Here is a 15,681-nt window from a genome sequence, read left to right as displayed (position 1 = left end):
TCCGGACCTCTGGCAGTCTCTATGCCACAGGGTTCAATTCTCGGGCAGACTCTTTTCTCTGTAAATATCAATGATGTCGCTCTTGCTGCTGGTGATTCTCTGATCCATCTCTACGCAGATGACACCATTCTGTATACTTCTGGCCCTTCTTTGGACTCTGTGTTAACTAACCTCCAGACGAGCTTCAATGCCATACAACTCTCCTTCCGTGGCCTCCAACTGCTCTTAAATGCAAGCAAAACTAAATGCATACTCTTCAACCGATCGCTACCCGCACCTGGCCGCCCGTCCAGCATCACTACTCTGGACAGTTCTGACCTAGAGTATGTGGACAACTACAAATACCTAGGTGTCTGGTTAGACTGTAAACTCTCCTTCCAGACTCACATTAAGCATCTCCAATCCAAAATTAAATATAGAATCGGCTTCCTATTTCGCAACAAAGCCTCCTCCACTCATGCTGCCAAAGATACCCTCGTAAAACTGACTATCCTGCCGATCCTTGACCTCGGCGATGTCATTTACAAAATAGCCTCCAACACTCTACTCAGCAAATTGGATGCAGTCTATCACAGTGGCATCCGTTTTGTCAGTAAAGCCCCATATACTACCCACCATTGCGACCTGTATGTTCTCGTTGGCTGGCCCTTGCTTCATATTCGTCGCCAAACCCACTGGCTCCAGGTCATCTATAAGTCTTTGCTAGGTAAAGCCCCGCCTTATCTCAGCTCACTGGTCACCATAGCAGCACCCACCCGTAGCACGCGCTCCAGCAGGTATATTTCACTGGTCAACCCCAAAGCCAATTCCTCCGTTGGTCTTTCCTTCCAGTTCTCTGCTGCCAATGACTGGAACGAATTGCATAAATCACTGAAGCTGGAGACCCATATCTCCCTCAATAACTTTAAGCACCAGCTGTCAGAGCAGCTCACAGATCACTGCACCTGTACATAGCCCATCTGTAAATAGCCCATCCAACTACCTCATCCCTATACTGTTATTTTTGTTGTTGTTGCTCCTTTGCACCCCAGTATCTCTACTTGCACATTCATCTTCTGCACATCTATCACTCCAGTGTTTAATTGCTAAATTGTAATTATTTCACCACTATGGCCTATTTATTGCCTTACCTCATTTGCACACACTGTATATAGACTTTTTGCCTATTGTGTTATTGAATGTATGTTTGGTTTCCCATGTGTCACTCTGTGTTGTTGTTTGTGTCCCACTGCTTTGCTTTATCTTGGCCAGGTCGCAGGTGTAAATGAGAACTTGTTCTCAACTAGCCTACCTGGATAAATAAAGGTGAAATAAAAAAATAAATACAAATATTTGACCTCTCAGCTCACCTATCAAATCAAAAACTTTCAAGCAGACAACAATGACACGTGGTTTGATGAAGAATGCAAAAACCTAAGAAAGAAATTGAGAAACCTGTCCAACTAAAAACATAGAGACCCAGAAAACCTGAGTCTACGCCTTCACTGTGGTGAATCACTAAAACAATACAGAAATACACTATGGAAAAAGAAGGAACAGCACGTCAGAAATCAGCTCAATGTAATTGAAGAATCCATAGAATCTAACCACTTCTAGGAAAATTGAAACATACTAAACTAACAACAACACAATTTCCAAAACAGAAATGTATGGATAAACCACATCTCCAACCATTTTGGCTCTATAACAAAGAACAAACAGCAAAAACAAATACATGATCAAATCTAAATCTTAGAATCAAACATTAAAGACTACCAGAACCCACTGGATTCTCAAATTACATTGAATGAACTACAGGATAAAATACAAACCCTCCAACCGAAAAAGTCCTGTGGTGTTGATGGTATCCTAAATGAAATAAAATATACAAACTCCAAATTCCAATTGGCTATACTTAAAGTCTTTAACATCATCCTCTGGCATCTTCCCCAATATTTGGAACCAAGGACTGATCACCCCAATGCACAAAAGTGGAGACCGTGCGTCAACAATCTACCTACCTCATCCCCATACTGTTATATTTTATTTACTTTGCTGCTCTTTTGCACACCAGTATTTCTACTTGCACATCATCATATGCCCATTTATCACTCCAGTGTTAATCTGCTAAATTGTAATTATTAGCTCCTATGGCCTATTTATTGCCTACCTCCTCATGCCTTTTGCACACACTGTATATAGACTTTCTTTTTTTCTACTGTGTCATTGACTTGTTTATTGTGTTATTGGCTTGTGTATTGTTTACTCCATGTGTAACTCTGTGTTGTTGTCTGTGTCACACTGCTTTGCTTTATCTTGGCCAGGTCGCAGGTGTAAATGAGAACTTGTTCTCAACTAGCCTACCTGGTTAAATAAAGATGAAATAAAAAATAAAAAAATAAAACCAGCAACCTCTGGAAAACCCTCTGCATTATCATTAACAGCAGACTCGTACATTTCCTCAGTGAAAACAATGTGCTGAGCAAATGTCAAATTGGCTTTTTACCAAATTACCGTATAACAGACCATGTATTCACCCTGCACACCCTAATTGACAAACAAACAAACCAAAACAAAGGCAAAGTCTTCTCATTCTTTGATGATTTCATCAAAGGGGGAAAAACATATGACATTATAAAATCCTAGTACACAAACAACAAATGTGCGGTTAAAATTGGCAAAAAACACAAACATTTATTTCCTCAGGGCTGTGGGGTGAGACAGGGATGCAGTTCTTCAACATACATATCAACGAATTGGCGAGGGCACTAGAACAGTCTGCAGCACCCGGCCAAACCCTACTACAATCTGAGGTCAAATCCCTACTGTTTGCTGATGATCTGGTGCTTCTGTCCCCAACCAAGGAGGGCCTATAGCAGCATCTAGATCTTCTACACAGATTCTGTCAGACCTGGGCCCTGACAGTAAATCTCAGTAAGACCAAAATAATGGGGATCCAAAAAAGGTCCAGGTGCCAGGACCAGAAATACAAATTAAATCTAAATGCTGTTGCCCTAGAGCACACAAAAACTATACATACCTCGGCCTAAACATCAGCATCACAGGTAACTTCCACAAAGCTGTGAACGATCTGAGAGACAAGGCAAGAAGGGCATTCTACTCCATCAAAAGGAACATAACATTTGACATACCAATTAGGATCTGGCTAAAAATACTTGAATCAGTTTTAGAACCCATTGCCCTTTATGGTTGTGAGGTCTGGGGTCCACTCACCAACCAAGAATTCACAAAATGGGACAAACACCAAATTGAGACTCTGCATGCAGAATTCTACAAAAATATCCTCAGTGTACAACATAAAACACCAAATAATGCACGCAGAGCAGATTTAGGCCGATATCAGCTAATTGTCAAAATCCATAGAAGAGCCGTTAAATTCTACAACCACCTAAAAGGAAGCGATTCCCAAACCTTCTATAACACAGCCATTACCTACAGAGAGATGAAACTGGAGGAGTCCCCTAAGCAAACTGTTCCTGGGGCTCTGTTCACAAACACAAACAGACCCCACAGAGCACCAGGACAGCAACACAAGTAGACCCAACCAAATCATAAAAAAAAGAGAATTACTTGACACATTGGAAAGAATCAACAAAAAAACAGAGCAAACTAGAATGATATTTGGCCCTAAACAGAGAGTACACAGTGGCAGAATACCTGACCACTGTGACTGACCCAAAATGAAGGAAAGCTTTGACTATGTACAGACTCAGTGAACATTGCCTTGCTATTGAGAGCACAAAATGAGGTGGAAACTGAACTGCACTTCTTAACCTCCGGATGAATGTCTGACCATATTAGAGACACATATTTCCCTCAGATTGCACAGACCCACAAAGAATTCCAAAACAAATCATATTTGGATAAAGTCCCATATCTTTTGGGTGAAATACCACAGTGCCATCATAGCAGCTAGATTTGTGACTTGTTGCCACAAGAAAAGGGTAATAATAACCATTGTAAATACAACCCCACTGTATATAGACATAATACGACATTTGAAATGGCTGTATTGCGTTGGAACCTTTGTGAGTGTAATGTTTACTGTTCATTATCTATTTCACTTTCTTTGGCAATATAAATATATGTTTCTCATGCAAATAAAGCCAGTTGAATTGAATTGAGAGAGAGAGAGAGAGAGGTGGGTGGGGGGAGAGAGAGGGAGAGAGAGAGAGGGATAGTTCTTGATATTTTCAACAGTCTTTGTTTCAACTAATGGGTTTAGCTGCTTGTGCTGTTTATCTTAAGCAACACACACACACTGCCACACACACTGCTGTTAGATGAGCTATAATCCTGTTCATTACCCTTCCCCACACACCCCTGCCCTCCACACACAAACAGCTTACTCCTGGGGGCTAAGGGAGAATAAAGGGGAGGAGCGTGTGTGTGTGTGGTGTGTGTGTGTGTGTGTGTGTTTTCTCTGCTCTTTTGAAGTGTACTGTCCGTGTCCTATAGAGAGAGAATTACATTCCTTTGTTTGTCTGTGCAGCAGATACAGTGGCAATATCACACACACACACACACACACACACACACACACACACACACACACACACACACACACACACACACACACACACACACACACACACACACACACACACACACACACACACACACACACACACACACACACACACACACAGAGAGACAGGCAGACAGATGAAGATAGAGGGAATGAAGGAGTGTGTGTGAGATGAAGACTAGAGAGATAGAAAGAAATTAAGTAAGAGTGAGATGAAGAAGAGCGAGAGAGAGATGAAAAAGATGGATCCCTGTACTATGGTCTTTATGCAGATAGATTTTTCTGCATGACAACAGCAGTACATTAGAGGGATTCATTCTATTCCCTTCTCTCCTTTTCCCTCCTCTCTCCCTTCCCATTCTTCTCTGACTCTCGTCTCCTTCCATCTTCCTCCCCTTGTCCTTTCCTTCTTCCCTACCCTCCCTACCTCCCCCTCCCTCTTTCCCTCCCCTCTTCTCCTCCCCTCTCACACAAATCCTCCCCTCTTTCCTTCCTTTCACTCTCTCCCACTCCCTCCCTCCCTCTCCCTGCTCCATCCCACCCCCCCTCCTCTCACTGCTCCATCCCCCCTCCCTCTCCCTGCTCCATCCCCCTCCTCTCCCTGATCCATCCCACCCTCCCCCCTCCTCTCCCTGATCCATCCCACCCTCCCCCTCCTCTCCCTGATCCATCCCACCCTCCCTCCTCCTCTCCCTGATCCATCCCACCCTCCCTCCTCCTCTCCCTGATCCATCCCACCCTCCCTCCTCCTCTCCCTGATCCATCCCACCCTCCCCCTCCTCTCCCTGCTCCATCCCACCCTCTCTCTTCCTCTCCCTGCTCCATCCCACCCTCTCTCTTCCTCTCCTTGCGCCATCCCACCCTTTCTCTCTCCTCCTCCTCTTCTCCAACCCACCTTCCTCCTCTCCAGATGAGGTAGATGTAGAGGAGCAGCTTGTAATGGTCAGGCCAATTAGTGAAATCATTATCATCTCCTACTGAACCACATGATCTCCTATACCTGACCATGGCCAATTACAACCAGGCTCGTTATGCAGATTATGCAAATGAAGTCAGAAGCGGAAAGAGGTGGTGAGAGATCACACGAGTGTGCGCACACATACACATGCTGCAAAACTGCACACTGACACACGCTGTGTAAGTCTATACTCCTGAGTGTGTTTGTGAGTGTATGTGTGTATATATGTGTGTGTGTGTTCAGTGATAACAGTAACCTCCTGCATGCTGTGGCCAGGTGGCAGGCACTCAACAGGCTGAATATTGAAGCAACATGGTGTATCATTTTTGTGTGTATCATTTTGTTTTGTGCGCACCTCAGTTGGATTGCACTCCCCCACGAAGAACACACACACAGACACAAGCACAACATTAACACTGTTCGTAACTGAAAGGGAGATAGACCCCTGCACACGCACACACACACACACACACACAGACACGCACACACGCACACACACACACACACACAATTCCACTTTGAAATGCTTCATGAACATGCAGATGGTGCAAACAGGACCTGAGGGATCACTGTGTGTGTGTGTGTGTGTGTGTGTGTGTGTGTGTGTGTGTGTGTGTGTGTGTGTGTGTGTGTGTGTGTGTGTGTGTGTGTGTGTGTGTGTGTGCGTGCGTGTGCATGGGGTCTATCACCCTGTCAGATATTAACAGTGTTAATGTTAGCCAGTGTATTTTCATTTGGCTAATCCTGCTACCATCTGCTCCCCGTCACACAATGAGCTGCTGAATTAAAAAGTTACTGCCCTGTGTGTGTGGTGTGTGTGTGTGGTGTGAGGTGTGGTGTGGGGTTTGTGTGTGTGTGGGGTTTGTGTGTGTGTGTGTGTGAGCACTCCAACGAGGAGCTGCCATTATCATCTCAGGCCAAAGATCACGCACTCTGTGCCACATGCCCTCCCCAGTTCACTGAGTCAGTGTGTGTGTGTGTGTGTGTGTGTGTGTGTGTGTGTTATGTGTGGATCCTCTTTAATTAATTGGTAACAGTAATTAAAGAGGATTAATTAATTATCCAATGCTTCAAAGCATTTTGTTTGTTACAAATTCAAGTAAACACACAGAGTAGTGGACAGAATAGAGAGTGGGTGTGTGTGCATTTGTGTGTGCGCATGCGTTTGTGTGTGTGCGCGCGAGTGAGTTTGTGTGTCTGTGCATTTGTGTGTGTATGTTTCTTTTTGTCAAATCAAATCAAAATGTATTTGTCACATGCTTTGTAAACAACAGGTGTAGACTAACAGTGACATGCTTACTTACGGACCTTTCCCAACAATGCAGAGAGAGAAATTAAAAAACAATAGAAAAGCCCCCCCCCAAAAAAAACACAAGGAATAAATACACAATGAGTAACCATAACTTGGCTATATACACGGGGTACCAGTAGCAAGTCGATCTGGAGGGGTACGAGGTAAATGAGGTAGGGGTAAAGTGACTGGGCAGCAGGATAGATAATAAACAGAAGCAGCAGTGTATGTGATGAGTCAAAAGAGTTAGTGGAAAGGAGGATCAAATGCAGATAATCCGGGTAGCTGTTTGGTTGAGCTTTTACTGCAGTGGGCTAAATCATGGTCACAAAGAGAGATCGCTAGTAGTCTTGAACAAGTCTACTTTGAAGCAAAAGTATACACCTCACACACAAGTTTATGGGCTTAAAAAAGAAGACACCTGTACCATGTCAGATATAGAGTTGAAATGTATTACATTTTGAGTTTGCATCCAATTATGCACTTTATATACATCACAGAAAACTGAAATATAACACAACCTTTTGACATAGAAACACCATATTTTCGTAGTTTAAAAAAAACGATATATTAATTTATTATTCCACCCATGAGACCAAAGAGGGTGCTTTTGGTCATTGACTGCAGGAAAGGGATAACTATTTAGCAGTCTTATGGCTTGGGGGTAGAAGCTGTTCACGGTCCAGACTTCGTGCACTGGTACAACTTGCCATGCAGTAGCAGAGAGAACAGTCAATGGCTTAGGTGGCTGGACTCTTTGACAATTTGTAGGACCTTCCTCTGACACCACCTGGTATAGAGGTCCAGGATGGCCGTACGCACTACCCTCTGTAGCGCCTTGCGGTCGGATGCCAAGCAGTTGCCATACCAAGCGGTGATGCAGCCAGTCAAGATGCTCTCAATGGTACAGCTGTAGAACTGTTTGTGTGCGTGTGTGTGTGTGTGTGTGTGTGTGTGTGTGTGCGTGTGTGTGTGTGTGTGTGTGCGTGTTTTTGTGTGTGTGTGTGTGTGTGTGTGTGTGTGTGTGCGTGTGTGTGTGTGTGTGTGTGTGTGTGTGTGTGTGTGTGTGTGTGTGTGTGTGTATGTGTGTGTGTGTGTGCGCTAAGTGAAATGACAGTTAATTAACAGCTAGTTAGAGACAGCAGCTCCTTTGATCAATTAGAGCTGTTTGGGTGTCTGTTTTCTGGCCCCAAGACGTTACCCAAACACACTTGTTTATTCATCCCCCTCTTCTGTGCATCCTTTCCATCTTTGAAGGATAGGAAGTGTGAGGATTCTTTATGTTATGTTGATCTTGGTGAGAGAAGGTGTCTTGTTCGCACATGATTGGGGAGCTGTGTGTGTGTGTGTGTTTGTGCGTGTGTTTCCTGTACCCTGTGTAATAAAGCTGTTGTCATGGTCTCCTATATTTTATTTTTATTTATTTAACCTTTATTTAACTAGGCAACAAATACTTATTTACAATGACGGCCTACACCGGCCAAACCCGGACGACGCTGGGCCAATTGTACACCGCCCTATGGGACTCCTAATCACGGCCAGTTGTGATACAGCCTAGAATCGAACCAGGGTGTCAGTAGTGACGCCTCTAGCACTGAGATGCAATGCCTTAGACCGCTGCTTAGACCGCTGCTTAGACCGCTGCTTAGACCGCTGCTTAGACCGCTGCTTAGACCACTGCTTAGACCACTGCTTAGACCACTGCTTAGACCACTGCTTAGACCGCTGCTTAGACCACTGCGCACTCTTTAGCTACTAGTTAGTCCTGGTAAACACTGGCCTCACTGTTAATGAGCAGAATATTGCTGAGTGACATATTGTGTCACTGGCGACGTTAACAGCATGATAACGCATTGTGTGTGTGTGTGTGTGTGTGTGTGTGTGTGTGTGTGTGTGTGTGTGTGTGTGTGTGTGTGTGTGTGTGTGTGTGTGTGTGTGTGTGTGTGTGTGTGTGTGTGTGTGTGTGTGTGTGTGTGTGTGTGTGTGTGTGTGTGTGTGTGTTATCAGCCATTAACCACAGCTCTTGGTGTCCTTGTAGCTCTCACACATCTTGGAAACAAATGCAGAGGTCAAGTCATACACAGCCACCCAGCTCCTAGAAATGCCACAACAGCTAATAAATATGGCTGACTAACATACCCTTTTTGACATTATTGACTCATGATAAATTATCTGGTGTGTGTGTGATAGAGAGAGTTTGCACAGTCAAACCACCACTGGGGTACAGTCTGTAAAGGTCACATAGAGCTCTATCCTATCGTAGCCTCTTCTCTCTTCTCCCTCTCTCTCTCCTCCTTTTTACCTCTCCCTATCTCCCCGTCCATCACTCCCCCTCTCTGCTGTTGCCAAATAATTATTGTAGAGCCTTAGTAGATGTGGCTGACACACTGTCTCCACAGCAACCACACTTAGACCAGGAGGGGGGCTGGGAGCCCATTCACTCTGTAGACAAGGAGAGAAACACACACGCACGCACGCACAGAGACACATACACACATGCACACTCACACAATGACAAAGCATCACATAATCACTTTGGTTCAATCATTTATGAAAGCAGATGTATAATTCAATAACCAGCATGAAAGATTCAGGAAGTAAAGAGCATTGTTTAATCAAACTCTGCCCTCCCTCCCTCCCTCCCTCCCTCCCTCCCTCCCTCCCTCCCTCCCTCCCTCCCTCCCTCCCTCCCTCTCCCTCCCTCCCTCTCCCTCCCTCCCTCCCTCCCTCCCTCCCTCCCTCCCTCTCTGTCACTCTTTCTTTCTTTCTCCCCCCTCACTCTCTCTTTCACTCACCCCCCCCTTCCTCCCTAGGCTCTAATACCATATTGGTAGTGTACACCAGTCTCCCTGTATGTGTGTACAACTGCACCTCTACTCTCCATAACCTCTCCATCAGACCATGCAATTAATTGGCTGGAGAATAAAATAGGCTTCACCTGCTGAGCCAATGACAAACAGCACAACCTGAAGCAGGAAGCACAGGTATCATCTTACTGTATCTCCACACAGCACTCCAGTTACACAGTTAAACACAGCTCAACACAGTCACACAGTTAAATTACAGCTGTGTGTGTGTGTGTGTGTGTGTGTGTGTGTGTGTGTGTGTGTGTGTGTGTGTGTGTGTGTGTGTGTGTGTGTGTGTGTGTGTGTGTGTGTGTGTGTGTGTGTGTGTGTGTGTGTGTGTGTGTGTGTGTGTGTGTGTGTGTGAGTAGAGATCCTTCAGAAAAGGTGGGGAAGAGGCGCAGGACATACTGCTCACCCCGGACCAGGCCCTAATCCCCGAGACTCGGGAAGAGAAAGAGTCAGCGCAAGAGAGGCCGACGTGTGGACACCCTGGCGAAAGTATGTCGGCTAGTAGATAAACCTCCATTCTATTGGCGAACATAAAATCACTGGAGAAGAACTGGATGAGCTCCATTCGAGACTATCCTATCAACGGGACCTGAAGAACAGTAATGTCCTATGTTTCTCAGTCGGGGCTGAACAAGGACAGGGATAATTTACATCTAGCTGGTTTGTCTATGTATCAGCAGGACAGAACGGCAGCTTCGGGTAAGCTTAAGGTGGAGGGGAGGGGTCTCTTTGTTAACTTCTTTGGGATAGGTGGCAGTATTTTCACGGCCGGATAAAAAACGTACCCGTATCAACGGGACCTGAAGAACAGTAATGTCCTATGTTTCTCAGTCGGGGCTGAACAAGGACAGGGATAATTTACATCTAGCTGGTTTGTGTATGTATCAGCAGGACAGAACGGCAGCTTCGGGTAAGCTTAAGGTGGAGGGGAGGGGTCTCTTTGTTAACTTCTTTGGGATAGGTGGCAGTATTTTCACGGCCGGATAAAAAACGTACCCGATTTAATCTGGTTACTACTCCTGCCCAGAAACTAGAATATGCATATAATTAGTAGATTTGGATAGAAAACACTCTAAAGTTTCTAAAACTGTTTGTATGGTGTCTGTGAGTATAACAGAACTCATATGGCAGGCCAAAACCTGAGAAGATTCTATACAGGAAGTGCCCTGTCTGACAATTTGTTGTCCTTCTGTTGCATCTCTATCGAAAATACTGCATCTGTGCTGTAACGTGACATTTTCTAAGGCTTCCATTGGCTCTCTAAAGCCGCCAGAAAGTGGAATGGGGTGTCTGCTGTCTCTGGGCGAAGAACAGCAGGAGAATTTGTAAGTGGTCAGCCTGGGGACAGTGACACTGGAGATGCGCGGTCACGAGACTACTCCATTTTTTTCTTTCAGCCTTTGAATGAATAAAACGTTGCCCGGTTGGAATATTATCGCTATTTTACGAGAAAAATAGCATAAAAATTGATTTGAAACAGCGTTAGACATGCTTCTAAGTACAGTAATGGAATATTTTGAATTTTTTTGTCACGAAATGCGCTCGCGCGTCACCCTTCGGATAGTGACCTGAACGCACAAACAAAACGGAGCTATTTGAATATAACTATGGATTATTTGGAACCAAACAAACATTTGTTGTTGAAGTAGAAGTCCTGGGAGTGCATTCTGACGAAGAACAGCAAAGGTAATCCAATTTTTCTAATGGTAATTCTGAGTTTAGGTTGTCCCAAACTTGGTGGGTGTCAAAATAGCTAGCCGTGATGGCCGAGCTATGTACTCAGAATATTGCAAAATGTGCTTTCGCCAAAAAGCTATTTTAAAATCTGACACCACGATTGCATAAAGGAGTTCTGTATCTATAATTCTTAAAATAATTGTTATGTATTTTGTGAACGTGTATCATGAGTAATTTAGTAAATTCACCGGAAGTTTTCGGTGGGTATGCTAGTTCTGAACATCACATGCTAATGTAAAAAGCTGGTTTTTGATATAAATATGAAGTTGATTGAACAAAACATGCATGTATTGTATAACATAATGTCCTAGGAGTGTCATCTGATGAAGATCATCAAAGGTTAGTGCTGCATTTAGCTGTGGTTTGGGTTTATGTGACATATATGCTTGCTTGGAAAATGGCTGTGTGATTATTTGTGTCTATGTACTCTACTAACATAATCTAATGTTTTGCTTTCACTGTAAAGCCTTTTTGAAATCGGACAATGTGGTTAGATTAACGAGAGTCTTATCTTTAAAATGGTGTAAAATAGTTGATTGTTTGAGAAAACTGAATTGTGGTATTTTAGTTGGTTTTGTATTTCGCGCCATGCGATGCCATTGGCTGTTGGCTAGGGGTTCCGCAGGCGGAACGGGGTTCCGCTAGTGGAACGTCTGTCCTCAACAGGTTAACAGCTGGTGCGCGATCTTTAATATTAAGGTAGTCTTGAGGTTCTGCTCACCTCAGCTTGCCAACTATCATGGATTGCAAAGGGAAACCCAGCCACGAGCTGCCCAGTAACACGAGCCTACCAGATGCGCTAAATGCCTTATATGCTCACTTCAAGGCAAGCAACACTTGAACCATGCATGAGAGCACAGCTGTTCTGGATGACTGTGTGGTCACGCTCTCGGTAGCCGATGTGAGTAAGACCTTTAAACAGGTTAACATTAACAAGGCTGCAGGTTGAGATGGATTACCAGGATGCATACTCAGAGCATGTGCTGACCAGCTGGCAAGTGTCTTCACTGACATTTTCAACCTCTCCCTGACCCAGTCTGTAAAACCTACATGTTTCAAGCAGACCACCATAGTCCCTGCGTCCAAGAACACCAAGGTAACCTGTCTAAATTACTATCGCCCCAAAGCCCTCACATCTGTAGCCGTGAAATGATCATGGCTCACAACACCATCATCCATCATCCTAGAAATAGCCTAAGGCTCATTGCTTAAAACAGATTTTTTGATGCTGGTGGTTGTATTAATTTGGGATCTATCGTATCCCGCAACTGTCCCAGACTATGTTTGGAATATTTATTTCTCGCACAGAATAGGTACAATTTTGTACTATGGGGGATAGTAGATTGACATAGGTTAGTGCTGTTGCTGTTTGTTAGGTCTACTCATCTTGTTGGCTGACAAAAAGTAAATGTGAACATTTCTTCCAATATCTTCCATATGTGCCTCGGAAATAAGGATGCATGCAGTTGCATCCCCACGTTTGTCTTCACTTGTGGCCTGTGAGAAAAACCCGATCACGTGACGGTGAGCCATGTGAGTGAGAGGTGCTTCGGCACACAGCCGGGAGAAGGGAATTATAATTTTCAGCCCAAGGGCACAATGGCTACTGGCCACAAAAGACATGGATTTTTTGGGGGGCCTTACGGTCACACAAAGGGGATGCAGCTGGGACATTAGAGGAATTATCGAGTGCTTGTCAAATTGTGAATGAGAGACTGATGAAGTGTGTACAGCCTGCGCAAAAAACAAAGCAGAGCTCATGCCCTTAATGCAACTTTTTTTCTAATGATTATTAGAGTCACGTCATGTAGCCTTAGAATGTATAAAAAAACTAAACCTATAGCCCAACATTTGTATCACAACTAAAGCAACATAAATAACTTTAAATAAAGCACATAGTATATGGACACAAGGCGAGACCCAAATGCAGACACAGAAAGCAGGTGGTTGAGCTCCGATATTTATTAATCCAAGGGGTAGTCAAAAGGTAGGTCGGGGACAGGCGAGAGTTCATAAACCGAGTCAGAGTCCAAAACAGTGCCAGATGAAGGGCAGTCTCGAGGTCAGGCCAGGTAGGGGTTCAGTAACCAGATCCGAGTCCAAACAGCACAAGGGGATAGACAGAACAAGCAGACTGGTACCCATGTGAGAGACGCAGACTCGGTCTCAACCTTTAAGTCTTTACTGAAGACTCATCTCTTCAGTAGGTCTTATGATTGAGTGTAGTCTGGCCCAGGAGTGTCAAGGTGAACGGAAAGGCTCTGGAGCAACGAACCGCCCTTCCTGTCTCTGCCTGGCCGGTTCCCCTCTCTCCACTGCGATTCTCTGCCTCTAACCCTATTACAGGGGCTGAGTCACTGGCTTACTGGTGTTCTTCCATGCCGTCCCTAGGAGGGGTGCGTCACTTGAGTGGGTTGAGTCACTGACATGGTCTTCCTGTCTGGGTTGGCGCCCCCCCTTGTGTTGTGCCATGGCGGAGATCTTTGTGGGCTATACTTGGCCTTGTCTCAGGATGGTAAGTTGGTGGTTGAAGATATCCCTCTAGTGGTGTGGGGGCTGTGCTTTGGCAAAGTGGGTGGGTTATATCCTGCCTGTTTGGCCCTGTCCGGGGGTATCATCGGATGGGGCCACAGTGTCTCCTGACCCCTCCTGTCTCAGCCTCCAGTATTTATGCTGCAGTAGTTTATGAGTCGGGGGGCTAGGGTCAGTCTGTTATATCTGGAGTATTTCTCCTGTCTTATCCGGTGTCCTGTGTGAATTTAAGTATGCTCTCTCTAATTCTCTCTTTCTCTCTTTCTTTCTTTCTTTCTTTCTTTCTTTCTTTCTCTCTCTCAGAGGACCTGGGCCCTAGGACCATGCCTCAGGACTACCTGGCACGATAACTTCTTGCTGTCCCCAGTCCACCTGGCCATGCTGCTGCTCCAGTTTCAACTGTTCTGCCTGCGGCTATGGAACCCTGACCTGTTCACCGGACGTGTTACCTGTCCCAGACCTGCTGTTTTCAACTCTCTAGAGACAGCAGGAGCGTTAGAGATACTCTGAATGATCGGCTATGAAAAGCCAACTGATATTTACTCTTGAGGTGCTGACTTGTTGCACCCTCGACAACTACTGTGATTATTATTATTTGACCATGCTGGTCATTTATGAACATTTGAACATCTTGGCCATGTTCTGTTATAATCTCCACCCGGCACAGCCAGAAGAGGACTGGCCACCCCTCATAGCCTGGTTCCTCTCTAGGTTTCTTCCTAGGTTTTGGCCTTTCTAGGGAGTTTTTCCTAGCCACCGTGCTTCTACACCTGCATTGCTTGCTGTTTGGGGTTTTAGGCTGGGTTTCTGTACAGCACTTTGAGATATCAGCTGATGTAAGAAGGGCTATATAAATACATTTGATTTGGTCAGGCAGGTGGGTTCGGAGTCAGGACAGGCAAGGGTTGAAACCAGGAGAACTAGAACCAAAAGAGACTTGGGAAAAAATAGGAGCAAGGAAAACCGCTGGTTGACTTGGCAAACAAGACGAACTGGCACAGAGAGACAGCAAACAGGGATATATACACCGGGGATAATAAGCGACACCTGGAGGGGGTGGAGACAATCACAAGGACAGGTGAAACAGATCAGGGTGTGACACATAGGTCAGCTATGTTCACCTCTTTGCATGTGCGCACTCCCTCAAATCCTTTGGAGAAAATAGCCTTTCTATTTTCTTCAACTGTGTTCAATTGTATTCTTCATACTATGAAATAATATAAAATAATACCATGTAATTCTAAGTAAATCTTGTCTGCTAAATGAACTAGTGTAGCCCACAGCCTTATGGCATAGCCAGATCAGGGCCTAACATAAGGGCAACTCAGAGTATGCTATTCTGTTCTTCTGAAATAGCCTAAATTTTCTTCATGTCCTGTTTCTTTAGACCTGTCTAAAATAAATAATGGATTTATTGTGATGGTGTAGGCAATATTACATGGATTTATTAGACTTTTTCAAATGCAGATATTCCAAAGGTCTGCATCAGTCTGTCGTGGAAATTCTTACACAGGGACACTCGAAGTCAATCTTAAGTGAATCATTGTTTATTTGTCAGCGCGCTGGATAGGTTACAACCAACTCAATGCACCATGTCATTCAGGAACTCTCCTGGGCAGTCCCAGCAGTTTTGTTATATACAGCTATACACAGACAAGTTATATTTGCATGATTTAGCATAATTAATGAATCATTACAATTTTGTTTCATTCATGTGACAGACCAATCCTGGTTCATAACATGTGACAGACCAATACCTCACGAGGCTTCTTCTCTCTAA

The sequence above is a fragment of the Salmo salar genome, chromosome ssa10, assembly GCF_905237065.1.
Source record: "Salmo salar chromosome ssa10, Ssal_v3.1, whole genome shotgun sequence".
NCBI classification, from domain to species: domain Eukaryota; kingdom Metazoa; phylum Chordata; class Actinopteri; order Salmoniformes; family Salmonidae; genus Salmo; species Salmo salar.
Note: the sequence above shows the minus strand (reverse complement) of the source record.